The sequence below is a fragment of the Dermochelys coriacea genome, chromosome 1 (genome assembly GCF_009764565.3).
Source record: "Dermochelys coriacea isolate rDerCor1 chromosome 1, rDerCor1.pri.v4, whole genome shotgun sequence".
Classification (NCBI taxonomy): Eukaryota; Metazoa; Chordata; order Testudines; family Dermochelyidae; genus Dermochelys; species Dermochelys coriacea.
The window spans coordinates 20,986,447-20,999,156 of record NC_050068.2 but is presented as its reverse complement, the minus strand read 5'-3'; the positions used below and the strand labels follow the sequence as shown (position 1 = coordinate 20,999,156).

Genomic DNA, 12,710 nt, shown 5'->3' with positions numbered 1-12,710 from the left:
GGAAGGGGGAGGGTGAGTGGGGCAGGGAATGGAGGGACAGGCAGGGAGAGTGAAGGAAGGGGGAGGGTGAGTGGGGCAGGGAATGGAGGGACAGGCAGGGAGAGTGAAGGAAGGGGGAGGGTGAGTGGAGCAGGGAATGGAGGGACAGGCAGGGAGAGTGAAGGAAGGGGGAGGGTGAGTGGGGCAGGGACTGGAGGGAGAGGCAGGGGAGAGTAAAGGAAGGGGAGGGTGACTAGGGAAGGGAGGAATAGGCAGGGGGAGAGACCAGGGCAGGCAGCCTGAGCAGGTCCCTGGCGTGAGGGAGGGCGCAGCAGAGGGAACCTCCCCTCCCTGGAGAGGTTTCAGAGTAGCAGCCGTGTTAGTCTGTATCCGCAAAAAGAAAAGGAGGACTTGTGGCACCTTAGAGACTCACAAATTTATTAGTGCATAAGCTTTCTTAAGTGATCACTCTCGTTACAGTTTCAGAGTAGCAGCCGTCTTAGTCTCTAAGGTGCCACAAGTCCTCCTTTTCTTTTTTCCTTACAGTGTGTATGATAAACCCATGGTTTCACGTTCTCTGTGTGTGTATATCAATCTCCCCTCTGTTTTTTCCACCAAATGCATCCGATGAAGTGAGCTGTAGCTCACGAAAGCTTATGCTCTAATAAATTTGTTAGTCTCTAAGGTGCCACAAGTCCTCCTTTTCTTTTTCCCTGGAGAGAGACTCTTTTCCCAGTGGTGCGAAGGGCCAGGCGGCTCGTGTGCTGGGCGAGGCGCGCCCCTCTCCCCGCGCAGAGGCGGCGGCGGCCGGGGAAGCAGCTGGCGGGGCGGAGGTAACGCGTTCTCTGGCCGCCAGCCCCAGGGCGAGTGCGGGCTTGACGGAAAGGTCCTGTGCAGTACCCGGCTCTGCCGACCGGGCCGGGCGGGCAGGAAATACGCGCTGTGCCCCGCCCATGAGCTTTGGGGTTTGCGGGGGGCGCGTGGGGCGGAAGAGACCCAGCCAGGGCGGGCGTGAAAGCGGAGGAGTGGGACGCGTAGGAGGCACAAATCCCGTCGCTGGTCTCAGGTGCGCTGCAAAACAGGCGAGTGTCCGGAGCAGGGGCGGCGGCGGCGGCTGCTGCTGCATTGCCCGGCCCGGCCCGATTCCAGAGTCAGGGCACTGGCTGGAGAGAGCTGGCTGCAGTTACCCCGCTCTCCTCTCCCCCGCTAGTTCCCAGTTAGCTAACTTAGCCTGGTGTTCCAGAAACTGCTCTTACCCAGTTTTCTGATCTACGCTCTCCTTCAATCGCCCGGTAGGTGGTTGCAGAAGCTCACGTGTTTGTATGGAAGAAGGTGATCCACTCAGCTGAGCCTGAACGCGCAATTCGGGGCTGTCTTTTGAGTATCGGAGACACGACGGCATGTTTGTGTTTCTTCTTGGCACAGGGTTGATCCAGCCAGAGGAAAGAGAAAAAACAATGCTTCCGTGCTGTTCTTCTCTTATTACCTATACAGGGGCTAAATGTTGTCAGATATGTTCATATGTGACAAATAGGGCAAATATTTATTTTTCTTCCATGGATATTAATGGGGGCCTGGTAAGATGTTTAGAGAGTGAAAGAGCTACAGTATTGTGGCTATTTATCGCTATAACTCTTATCAATCTAGTAGTTAAACTCTGAAGCTGTGTTTTCTGCATATGCAAAACAAACAGATCTCCTGTAGGGTAGGAGAAACTAAAGACTGGCAGTCTAAGTATAAACACAATCAAGATGCTGGAGACCGAAATAATTAATATACTTAATTAAAAGTATTGAGCTAGAAACATGGCTGCTGCTATGTGGTGAAGGAGTTATTTCAAGTGTCCAGTAAAGGTGAGTGTCCTTCTGTACAGTGGCCAGCTTCTTTCTGCTGTGTCAAGGTGAAAAGAGTTCGCTATTCTGGCTATGACATGTTGAGTGTGTCCAGAAACGACCTACCATGCTCTGAACCTTTGTATTTGATGGTCAAAATATCCAGGTTGTGGGAGTTTAGCTCTTTACAGCTGACTTCCTTCAAGGTACCCATTATTCTAGTCTAAAAACAGGGTTTATTTTGCTAACCTAGTGACTCAGTAATAAAAATTGCATTAAAACCACCCCTTCCTGGTAATTCTGAAACAATGTAAAACTACAAACCTAATAGCATGCAAATATAGTTTAATTTGCTTAGCTTTCTGTGAATGAAGGGGGAACAGTGAGCAACTGAATGGGTTCATAATTGCTCTGAAAGTTTCTTGTACTGAATGTTAACTTGGTAATTGCTAAAAGAAAAGGAGTACTTGTGGTACCTTAGAGACTAACAAATTTATTTGAGCATAAGCTTTCCTGAGCTACAGCTCACTTAAATTTGTTAGTCTCTAAGGTGCCACAAATACTCCTTTTCTTTTTGCGAATACAGACTAACACAGCTGCTACTCTGAAACCTTAGTAATTGCTGAGATTACTTATAAACTCGGAAGATACCTTTTAATGCAAAAGCCATGCTGTACATTCAAACCTTAATTATTTGTATGTTTTCTATCAAGCTGGCTGTTAACAAAAACTAAACAGAAATGCTCTACATTATATACTCTAACTTTCCTGTAAAACAAGCTAGATAACTAATTGGGAGTTGAAATATGCTTTCCACTGTGGGAAAAGTCTACCAGAACTTAATAGACAATAATGATTCTATAGGATTTTGTAACCAGCCTACTTTAAAGGATCTCATTCTCTTTTAAGTATTATATGTTTTTAGAAGTTAATCTTATCACTTATTGCACTACTGGAAGGGGCTTGGCTACTGTGGTGATAAGGATGGTGGTATAAGAGCTTAAATAGAATGGAATTGAATTTCTATGGAATGGTTTTGAATTTATATATATATATATATATATATATATATATATATATATAATGACTTTTATAAGGGTCATTAGTTTCTGAAAGGGAAATCTTAATTCCTTAGTTGAAACAATAAGAGCTGAATTATTCCTATATCACACTTTTTGTCTTCTGTACATTACAAACTTTGACCTGATCGTGAAATCTAATGTATATGGCTGAAAGGGTCTGTCAATGCAGATGACGTTGCAGCACTGGTGCTTTTAAACTTTGTGGCACCCCTGTCAGATAGATAGGTAAGCACTATGCCCATTGTAAAGAAGTGGGAGAAACTAAAACAGAGGTTTTAAAAGGATACTAAATTTAGAGTTAAATAACAAATGCAAAACCAAAAAAGCCAACAAAAACACTGCCATTAATATTTAGACAATGTCATTGGAAAAATTGTTAAGGAAACAGTCCTCTGGTATCCGTGGCAATAACTGCAGCATTTAAAACCTGAAAGTGTACTTGATTATAAAGAGAGTGGAACTGATCATTCTGTTCTCATTGTCCAGACTAAGACACTGGAAAAAGCACCGTTAGATCTAACGGTGTCATACTTTTCATTGTCTCCTAAAAAATGGCTTTCTTTCCTCTGAAGCATAAGATGCTGACTATGGCCGGTGTCCGGATACCAGACAGATCACTGTTCTGTACCAAATTAATTTTGTCCTGCAATGTAGTACTTGCCAGTTTCCCAATATCAGATACAAATATGGTTCCAGGTTAGTACTTGGGACCAAAGATTTTTCTCTAGCACAGAATGTGGAATACAAACTGCAACAGTTAGTAATGGAGATTAATCAAGAAACTAAACAGGATAAGAACTCAAAAGAATTCATTGTTTTCTGCCCTCTATCAAATTTCCTGGACTCGTGACCAAAAGGAATCTGGCTTGTCCATGCTCAATAGAACACTTCTTTCTTCTGTAAAGGTATCAGATACATTCTTCTGAATAAGACTTAAAATAAAACCCTAACAAGCATCCATTATCTGAAGGGGAATATAAAAATAATTAAATACTCAATGAAGGAAATGTTTTCTTGTATATTATAATTTTACTTCCCTCTCTAGTTGGCACTGGTGACTTCTACTAATGAAACCTATCATTAGCTGTTGTAATAAAGAAGTGGTGTTCTTAGTCAGGTCGTGGTCTTCAGTTCAGATGCTGTGTGCTATTCAAGCTCCTTAAGCAATAGTTCACTTTCTCATGATCAAAGCTCACCGGCTGTTGCACACAAGGTTGGAAAGTTTTAATGTAGTTTAATACCGAATCAATTTAATGAGGCTCCTAGATCCTGTCTTCAGGTGTTAGGATGTTTCGACATCTTTGCGTGCCTAGGACATGACACGGGTTTTGCTGCAATGGGTTGAGGTTAGTTTCCAGTTACTTGGTTTATTGGTGATTCAGAGGATTGGCTGATGGTATTGGTTTTTAGCAGACTTATTCAGCCTTTCATTCCTGTGGTAGGGAGTCATCTGGTTTCACTCAGGTACAGCAACCTAGCTCTGCCTGATTCTCACCTCGTGGTAAATATATGGTTTGCTTTGTCTTTGTAATTTGATGCTGTTTATTGCTTTTGCGGTGGCAAAAGACAGAAGAGTGCTGGAAGAAATTTCTCTGCTTTTATAGCATTTTAGCAAAGAATCATAAGCACTTAACAGAAATGAATATTTCCAAAAGTTCTGAGCCAAGTTGTACTCATTACACTGTAAATATGCACAGAATATGTAATGAGATGTCAAGGTCTGCCCCCTACCTCTTCTGACTCCCTTTCCCTCTAACCCGGGGTGGGCAAACTTTTTGGCCCGAGAGTCACATTGGGGTTGTGAAACTTTATGGAGGGCCAGGTAGGGAAGGCTGTGCCTCCCCAAACAGCCTGGACTTCGCCCCCTCCAACTTCCTGCCCCGTGATTGCCCCCCTCAGAACCCCTGACCCAACCCTGCTCCTTGACCCCTAACTGCCCCCCGGGACCACACCCCTGCCCCAGTGGCCCCTGGGACCCCACCTCCTATCCAACCCCCCTGCTTCCCATCCCCTGACTGCCCCCCTGAACCTCCACCCCATCCAACCACCCCCTGTCCCCTGATTGCCCCCCAGGACCCCCTGCCCCTTATCCAACACCTCTTCGCCGCCTCAACATGCTGCTCAGAGCAGCAGGAGCTCACAGCCACGTTGCCGCCCTGCCCGGCAGGAGCAGCTGGCCAGAGCGCCGGTTACTCAGTGCTTTGAGGCTGCGAGGAAGGGGGGGGGGTAGAGGGAAGGGACCGGGGACTAGCCTCCCTGGCCGGGAGCTCAAGGGCCGGGCAGGACCGTCCCATGGGCTGTAGCTTGCCCACCTCTGCTCTAACTACTAGACTTAGACTCCTTCCCCTGCAACAACCTAACTAAATTCCCCACCACCCGGTATTGAACTTTGAAAAGATTTCAAACACTATAGACTCAATGTTGTCATCATTAAAAACTTTGGAAGATCTGCTATTGACTTAATTGGAAGCTGGAGTAGGCTTAATATTTATATATTCAGATTAAATTGGGAGTTTCTCAAACCATGTACCCACGTTTGCTTGTGGGACGCGATCAGTGGTGTGCAGCCTGGCTTATCAGAATCCATTATAACTACAATTACTGTAATTCTGAAGGTGGCGTGCCAAGTAGTCTGAATTTTAGATGTTATGCTAGATCAGGAAGTTTGAGAACTACTGGGTTAGATAAATGTTTTCCTGATACTGCAGGACTAAAATAGATAGTTTTCAATTTTTGCACCAGGCCAGGGTGAATCCACTAGCTAGTGAAATATCAAATCATGAAGGTAAATGTGCCAGGTGCATCAATGCTGATTTCTCTGTCAAGGGATTATGGCTGACATAGTTCTATTTAACTTTTTAAATTTCTGATTGTTTTGTTGGAAAACCCAAGGTAAATTTCTGTTCAAGACTGGATGAGGCCTACATTTCACAGTATTGTTTTTCAAACTATGTGCATTTTGAAGTGCTGATTTGACTCATGATCTAAATTGAAGTACTATTTCCCATCCGTATCCCACTGTTGTCTGTAGTACTGCTGGAACATTGAAGACTATCACCCTGTTTGTGCTTTTGGCACCCCGTCTCAACAGCTAACTTGATTCTAAGCAGAGACCTGCTTTTGGAATAGGTGTATGCTTGAAGCACTAGCATTCAAGGCTCAATTCACTTATATGCTATACAGAGCATAAAACGGATGCCCAAACTTTGCAACCCTGAGATCTTGCCCAAAACCTAAATGGTACCCTGACTTTTACTCTATAAATGTGTATGTATATTTTTGTTTCAAAAAGCATTTAAAAGAGAGGTCTCCAGTTGCTCAGAGCCTTCACGTAGGAAAGAATAGACAGAGAACTTTTGGTTCAGTCCCTGGGCTATTTGCATGGAGTAGTCATAAGTTACAGCAGAGCTATAGTGTCAATAACAAAAGCAGTGGCTATGCTTGCAAATCAGGGTGGCTATAACAAAAAGCTAAAATAGGACGGTAAGGGATGATCTGGCTAGCCACACTGCCTCCTACCCAATTAAACATGTATGATAATGACACACTGGCCTTTGGCAACAAAATGCATGATCTCAGCTTAGTACTATGCCACAAGCAAAATCACTCTGTCCCTCTGCTGAATGCTGTGTGTGGACTATTGAGACTTCAGATACAAGGCAATAGAGAATCAGACCCTTCATGCAGTCACTGCAAACTGGGTATAAAATGCTACCGTTCTGATTTGATAGTGTTTTGCACTCAACTTGCATGGGTATAAATGTCACCATCGGGTGCAGGACAACAGAGAATCGGAGCAATAGGCTTGCAATGGTGTATCTCCTTATATGCTACGTTGAGAGGGCCGCAGGCTGCATTTTTACAGCTTCACTATTAAATCTTATAAATGCCAGAGAAACCTTGGCGATGATTTCTTAGAGTTGCTAACATTGGCTCAGCTCCATGAGTGTCAGCTGTGTTGTGAGCCCACATGTACATAAGGCAACTGTTGCCACCAGTGTTTTAAATTCTGTCAGTTAACTCTTCTTACAGCTGGTCTAAAGACACAAGCCAGCAACCCATCTACACTAGGGCTTCTGATGTTGCTAACACCAGTGTTGGTATTTCACTGGCAGCCTCCCAGAGGCCTCCCACTTATTCTGCACCTCATGTGTCTCTTCACAGTGCTGGACTAGACTCAAGCTCAACAGGGTCATCTTTCTCCACTAATTCAGCCAAGCTCATTCCCTTGGCTGTGGTTTTGTTAGATAGCTGGTAGGGACAGTGGGAATCTCATTCACCACCAGTGGTGCTGAAGTGAAGGTAGTATGACAGCAGGGTTGAACCTGGGTTGAACCAGGGACCTCCAGAGCTGAAAACATGAGTTTCTGCAGCATGATCTGAAGAGTCAGACTCTCTAGCTTGGGGCCATAATAGGCATATCCTCTGTGGAGGCACAGGAATAGGGGGGACACAACATATGTAGATTAGGGGGTTACATTATCAGCGACAGGAAGTCTGCAAAATTTTCCCTTGTGTGGACAAGTCTTTGTAGCGAATCTTCATTTCACTCTAGTGGATTCCACGCTGATAATCCTCTTGGACTGCAGTAATTACCACCTACTGGAGAGGTCTTCGGATCTGTCCTCCAAGCCTGCATCTGCACTGGGAAACTCAAGAAGAAACTGCTGCTGGTTCCGTAGAACTGTGTTAGCTTTGGTGGGTGCCCTAATATAAACATGTTTCTGGGATCTATAATACTATATAGTATATATAGTAGGTCTATAGTATTGGAGGGTCTATATATATATAGTATATATAGTAGGTCTATAGTATTGGAGGGTAACATTGTCAAACCCGCACAAAAACACCCTTTTATTAGAAGGTTCCACTGTATTAGATGTTGTGGATCTGCTTGTTTTTCTACTCTGGCTCCCAGGGGCTAGGTAAACTTTAGCTGAACAATCACCACTACATAAAAAAGTGTTTAAAATTGAAAACAAAAAACCAGGAAATGTCTCACTTCCCAGTGCCTCTGATTAAAATTTTTTGATAACTAGCTGCTTTCTTTGTTTTGCATATTGCTGTTCTTGACTCATGTAACTACCAGACTGACTCCACAGTGCAAGTAGAAATGAGCCCACATATTAGTTAATGGGGTGGGGGGGAGGAGGAAAGGCACTTCTTTCAGCATTCCCACTTTGTAAAGTGATATATTTCAGGAGCTGCATAACTTGACTGTAATTTGCTCAGGATTGCTCAGAGTCTGGTAGCAATTATTTTTTTAAATTAAAAGCACAAAAAATATAGGGTTAGTTGCCTGTTGAAATTATAAGAGAGCAGAAAAAATTAGAGGCTGGTCTATTTGTGTTCCTATAATTTTGGGAGGGCCTTTCTCAGACTGATCTATTCTCATTCATGCGTGAGTTATCTCTGATTGGGGCTGTAAGTATGGTGGAGTCAGTGATCATGGTTGTATGAATCCTGCTTGGTCGAGCTCATCAGGGTTTGTTTTTCAAGGTGTGGGCAGGTCTACCCACTAAGGAATCTCAGGCCATAGAACTGGGTAAGATCTAGCTGTATGGCCAAGAGCAGGACTGAAGGAACGTTTCATGGTCCCGTTGCTGAAGATGGAAGGAGTGGGGTGAGAAAAAGGGAAGGAATGGGGTTAGCAAGCAGCCTCACTCATCTGAAGTGCCTCCCTTTTGGTGGAGGGGGAACAGCAGATCTATTTGCTATGTGTCCAGGTTGGGAAGAGCAGGCTGGCGGTACTAGAAGGCTATTGGAGGGGAAAGAGTATAGTCACAAGGCTTTCCAAGAAAACTTAAATAGATGGCAATCTAATGGAAGGGGGAAGAGAGAGAAATGAGGCTGGCATCATGTAACTCTGAGTTACATGAACTTCAGTGAGTTTCACTTTCCTGTGTTTTGCATTTTAACCTAAATTTTTCACATGGCCTTCCACTGTTAGTGCAATAGCAAAGTTCAGAAGGCTGAGCTCTTGCATAAACAGAGGCTTCACATTTGCATACACCTAGGAAATTTCCTAGGAAAACCACTTCACTTTAAAAGTTCACATTATTTCAACTAGTCCTGTGGAGGTCATACAACTTCCCAGCGTTTACATTAGTCAGTTCTCCCTGTTTAAATAAGTTACATGCAGTATCTACAATAATCCACAAACATTTGCATTTTTAGTACAATGAACTTAAATATAATTCAATAAGGTTTGTTCAGCATATTACAGGAAATTGCCATATCTGTCACACTAACCTTCTAGATTCTAAGTATTCTTGACAAGGACTGCCAAGTTAGGGTGTGCGTGTGGTACAGCAGTGGTTCTCAAAGCCGATCCACCGCTTGTTCAGGGAAAGCCCCTGGCGGGCCGGACTGGTTTGTTTACCTGCCATGTCCGCAGGTTCGACCGATCGCAGCTCCTGCTGGCTGCGGTTTGCCGCTCCAGGGCAATGGGGGGGCCACAGGAAGCGGTGCAGGCCAAGGGATGTGTTGGCTGCCCTTCCCACAGCCCCTATTGGCCTGGAGTGGTGAACTGTGGCCAGTGGGAGCTGCGATCGGCCAAACCTGCGGACACGGCAGGTAAACAAACCAGTCCAGCCTGCCGGGGCTTTCCCTGAACAAGCGGCGGACCAGCTTTGAGAACCGCTTTGTACAGCACCTAATACAATGGGGCCCATCTTGGTTGTGGTCTACCATAATATAAATAATCTGAACCTCTCAGAACAAAGAGTGTAGGCTGCAGATACCATGAACAGGCTTTTGTGACATAACTGGTTTTTCACTTTTCTAAAGCCCAGTAATCTAAAAAGAACAGCAGTCTTATTCTGCTTTTGCCTGGAATCAAGAATTGCCCAGGCAAAAATACGATTTCTTTGAAAAACCCAGTTATCTGCTTTTCCTCACTTCTTTCTAATGAAGTTTCATGCTGATTGTTTGCGTCAACTGGTTCAGCTGTTCGTATTTTACCTTGTATCTGGTGTCCTCAGGGAGAGATACAGGTATCCCCATATCTACAGTTACTGCAGTTATGCCCACTATACCTACAATGACAATATCTTGAATAACCTGTATTGCACAGTTGGGATATTATAGCTTAAATCAAGGGTGAAGAATTCGATCCAGAGAAGTAAGAAGGAGACTTTCCCTAAAAACAAACATGGAACCTCCTTGGATACAATATCCTGGTAAAAGCAGCAAAGAGTCCTGTGGCACCTTATAGACTAACAGACGTATTGGAGCATAAGCTTTTGTGGATGAATACCCTTATGCTCCAATACGTGTGTTAGTCTATAAGGTGCCACAGGACTCTTTGCCGTTTTTACAGATCCAGACTAATACGGCTACCCCTCTGATACTTGACAATATCTAGGTAGTACAGCTATTACTACACTTGCCAAGGAAAGTCCCAATTGCTTTCTATAGTTTGAAAAGTAACTGATCCTTGAAACTGAACATAGTCCTGGCACAGTCCCTAATTGGAATGGTTTTAGGTAATGCAGTTACAAAAAAGATTTGTTCTACTTTAAGACTACAGGTTTATAAATAATCTTTTCCTCCTTTCCCCCCCCCCCGCTGCTGGTGATGGCTTATCTTAAGTGATCACTCTCCTTACAGTGTGTATGATAAACCCATTGTTTCATGTTCTCTGTGTGTGTGTATATAAATCTCTCCTCTGTTTTTTCCACCAAATGCATCCGATGAAGTGAGCTGTAGCTCACGAAAGCTTATGCTCTAATAAATTTGTTACTCTAAGGTGCCACAAGTACTCCTTTTCTTTTTGCGAATACAGACTAACACGACTGCTACTCTGAAACCCATAAATAATCTTGAAGCTACCCTCAATCTAGAATTGATTAGTTTTCTATTTACTTATTTAGATTTATAAAGTGCACATTTATTACTCAAAACGAAAGTATCTATAAACTACTTTACTTTTGCATGGAACCAGGGTTCATAATTACACACTGGTGAACTACTCGGGGGGGGGGGGGGAAATATGAACAGAGTGGATAAAGACTGAATTTAAATATTTACAGTGAAATCTTGCTTGCTCTAGCTTTGCTAATCGGAAACCTGAAAACTCTCGTCTGTACATCAGTCTTGCTGCACTTCGCAAATATTTGGTGCCAGAGAACTGTAGTAGGGTCTTGAATTAATAGAGGTTAACAGCAAAACTCTGACGCCTGATGACTTTGGACATCAAGGAGTGGTTGCTTCACTGACTGCAATGGATCTGACAGTTTTCACTAGCTGAGGATCCGCCCCCTAATTCTAAATGTCACACATACAAGAAGTTTTATTGAAATAAATGGGATTACTTATGCATAACATTTCTCACATGTAAGTGTCTATGGGATGAAAGCCTAAGATCTATAAGGTATTGTGTGTGTGTGTGTGTGTGTGTGTGTGTGTGTGTGTAAAAGAAATATGTCTTGTGATGCAATATTGCATCACATTTTATTTTGTCTTTGGTAATGTGAATTATTACAAATTAGCAAGATTCTACTATCTCATGTTCTAGGACTTAACATATTGCTTCTCATCACCAATTGCATAATAGCTCTCTCTATAATTGGAACTTTTACTCATTGTTTAGATGCTAGCTTTGACGTAAGTTTCCATTATCTTGTTAACAATTATCTGTGCATGTTTAAGAAGTTACAGTCCATTTGCCAAAGAATGGTTATAGGGAAATGTGTAATTATAATGTCCTTCTGTTTGTTTATTTGTTCTTTTTTAATCTCTGAAATGGAAAGGTTCATAAATCACTTCCGTAAAATCAGTAGCTTAATGATGATATACTCTTAAATAGGTCTGGAAAGTGACATTGTTAGGCAGAGGTGGTGTTAGTCCTCTGGGGTCCTTAAGCAGGAATATTTTTGGGGGGGCCGCCCATACAACATATAATCAAAAGCCAAGATGGGGCCCTTTTGAACTACTTGGGGTCCTAAACAATTGCTTAGTTTGCTTACATGTAGTGCCAGCTCTGTTCTTAGGCACTTCTGCCAAGTAAATCCAAACTGTAGTAAGAGAAGTAGCAGGTTACCATAACTTCAGCAGAGGACTTAAAACCAAAATGTCCTATTCTAGTTTTCAGTTAATATCTTCTCATTTTGATGGTTTTAGTAGTTAACCTCTTGCCCTCCAGTTTACAGCACATGTGGTTTTTTTTATACACAAAGCAGCATAGATTTGCCTATCAACTCTCAATGTGATGAACGCTTTGATCATACAGAACAATAGTAACCTAGAAGGCAGACAGCGCTGTACACACCAGCAAAGCAGGTGATACTGAAGAGGAGTTTGAGTGGAATTTTCCCAAGTGCCAGTCACTGGCCTAGTTCTACTTTAAACATTGGCCTAACTGCCGCTGACTGATGATGTTCTTGAAAATCCCACCCCGTACGGCCAATAACTAGAACCAGGTGACATTTTTTGGCCAAAAGTCTCTTTGGTAAAGAATGCAGATTTGGAGACATTAGTTGTTTACTTCAGACACACTTCGCCTTCTCCCCAAAAAGTTGAATTTCCTTATTTTTTAAAAAGGAAACATTTTGTGTTTTTTTCAGTTTGAAATGATCTTCATTTCATAATTTACTTTTATTTTAAAAAAATCAACAATGTCAAAACCAAAACATTGATTTTATTTATTTTTTTTTGTCTAAATGAAATGTTTCATTTGACGTGAAATGAATTTTTTTTTTTTTTTCAACTTCCATAGAACCACAACATCCACTATTCACCCAGGTCTGCCAATTGTTTTCTCTTCTAACAGGTTGAAGATAGCTATATCATTATATTGCTAAGCTTTGTCTAAAAC

At 42.8% G+C, this 12,710-nt stretch overlaps 1 protein-coding gene across 15 annotated transcripts in view; it reads left to right on the top strand.

Annotated features, from left to right (window-relative positions):
• Positions 1–252: 252 nt before the first annotated feature.
• SYTL2 (synaptotagmin like 2) overlaps positions 253–12,710 on the top strand; it is a 78,323-nt gene continuing 65,865 nt past the window's right edge. For 2 of the 15 annotated variants that reach the window (XM_043504104.1, XM_038396022.2), the window contains exons 1-2: positions 253–338; positions 701–812. The gene's annotated coding sequence lies outside the window, so the exon portion shown is untranslated. Of the gene's footprint in view, positions 339–700; positions 1,272–12,710 lie in introns of those variants that run through there. The other 13 variants (XM_043504107.1, XM_043504105.1, XM_038396032.2 and 10 more) reach the window with 10 other exon arrangements.